The 2,055-nt window shown below is 39.4% G+C and overlaps 1 protein-coding gene across 4 annotated transcripts in view; it reads right to left on the reverse strand.

The window, feature by feature from the left end:
- The window catches only part of znf462 (zinc finger protein 462), a 47,088-nt gene extending 46,672 nt beyond the window's left edge, over positions 1 to 416 (reverse strand). For 3 of the 4 annotated variants that reach the window (XM_032539879.1, XM_032539880.1, XM_032539881.1), the window contains exon 1: positions 135 to 415. The gene's annotated coding sequence lies outside the window, so the exon portion shown is untranslated. Of the gene's footprint in view, positions 1 to 134 lie in introns of all 4 variants that reach the window. The other variant, XM_032539884.1, reaches the window with a different exon arrangement.
- Between the last annotated feature and the right edge of the window lie 1,639 nt (positions 417 to 2,055).

Consider the following 2,055-nt stretch of genomic DNA (forward strand, 5'->3'; position numbering starts at 1 on the left):
TCTTTCCAGGTCATTCACGAGGCGCTCTCCAAATTATATCCCATGATCTACCATACCGACGTTCTCGCAGACCTTGAAAGCCCAGCCGATATCTTGGCGAAACTGGAAATATAGTGCAAGAGGAAAAAACTCACTGGTACAATCTTCTCCTCAAGCGATCCTCCCAAAAGTTGTCTTCGTATTTCATGCGTGCGCCCGGTCGGTCTAATGGATGATCGCCATCTTTCCTGCTTCTCCTTTGCTGCAGCTGCAGATGACCTGAGATCCGTCTGTCTCTGAATAATGAGCAACCACACAGACAAGGAAGACAATCTGCAAAGCAGGCTACACAAAGAAGTTTGGGAGACTAGCAAGCACCAGAGGGTGCACAAGAGTTTACGATGAGACGAGGGAGCATCAGCAGGATGGACAACGTCTATGTCTGAGAAGCTCATCCTTCATCTAGACTGAAGTCAGATAGCCTGCAAATCCTTATCAGCGGCTCAGACCACCACTAGATACATGCGGGCTCTGTGAATTTTATATAGGCTTTCCATACTGTGTCTGCCACGTCATGGGGTTATCTGCAGTTCACTTTTGTGGTGATGATGCTGTTTCACAATTCAACCAGATAGATGGATATACAGAGTTAACACAGCCCAATTTTATAGATAAAAATCAAAAATACATTCATAATAAAATATATAAATATAGGCTATGTTTTAAAATCAACAGTCCCATTCAACACTGCCTCCATCCAGTTATCATTATCACACTCCCCCAAAGGTTGATCATCTTTATTCAAATAAAACCAAAACAATACATATTTGCATAATTTAATACATTCTGTCCCTCATTCAGAATAGAAAAAAATGGCCAATGTGTTGCAGTATGTTGTCATTACACTGTTGCTGTAAAGTAGTCATGATGCTGCTGCTGCATGCTGCTCTGTCCACCAGCTGCTAACAAAGAGGGAGCCCAAGACAAAAGGTGCAGGGTCCTGCTCAGATGTATGTCAGTCCCTCTCCCAGTCAGATGGGTGAGTGGGAGGGGGTTGAGCAATAAGAAGGGGCACGCATGGGAGGGTGGGTAGTGAAGAGAAGAGTCTACCTTGCATGATTGAGCGACCATAATGTCATCTGAGAATGTTTATGTGCCTTGATGGCTTTTGTTGAAAAGAATTTACCATGGGTTGGTTATGCTTATTAAACCGTGAACGATGCAATTCAAAATATTCTTATTTAAAAAATGTAAGTTTTTTTTTATAAAGTATAATAAAACAAAATATAATACATAACTCATTCATCTAAATGCCAGTATGTTTATTTTAAATATTTGTTATATTAATACATAGTAATTACTAGAGCCAATATTATCGGCCGATATTAGACATTTTCCAAATTATCGGTATCAGCATTTCTAATGGCCAATAATGAATATTTAAAAAATAAAATACAAATGGACAAAACACACTTCAACCATGTTACGAGTGCTGGTGTTGCATAGTTTGTCCACCAGAGGGCACTCTACAATGTCCCTGTTGGCAACACTCTTTGATTTTGGTTGTTTTTGTGTTTTTGTTCAAAGGACTTTAGGTCTCATATATTCATATCTTAAGTCTGAATGTTATCTAATAAAACGTCAATATATTTTGATGTTCCTCTGTTATGTAAACAATTTTATTTTTAAACTGCATTATCATATTATTCTAATAAGGACTCATAAATAACTGTAACTAATGTTAGCAGTTGCATAACTTCTAAAAGTCATCTTATGCTTTGTGTGTGGGCTTAATTGAATCATGAGAGGCTAAGCTTCCAAACGATGTGTCGCATGAGCATATGTTTTGAAGGTTTAATGCTTTAAAGGTCCCATGACATGATGCTCTTTGGATGCTTTTATATAGACCTTAGTGGTCCTCTAATACCATATCTGAAGTCTCTTTGCCAAAATTCAGCCTTGGTGCAGAATTACAGCCACTAGAGCCAGTCCCACAATGAGCTTTCCTTAGTATGTGCCATTTCTGAGTCTGTAGCTAGGTGGCAAGGTGGAGGCTGGGGGTGTGGCCTTGACCAA

Source organism: Etheostoma spectabile, chromosome 16, assembly GCF_008692095.1.
Source record: "Etheostoma spectabile isolate EspeVRDwgs_2016 chromosome 16, UIUC_Espe_1.0, whole genome shotgun sequence".
In the NCBI taxonomy this organism is placed as follows: domain Eukaryota; kingdom Metazoa; phylum Chordata; class Actinopteri; order Perciformes; family Percidae; genus Etheostoma; species Etheostoma spectabile.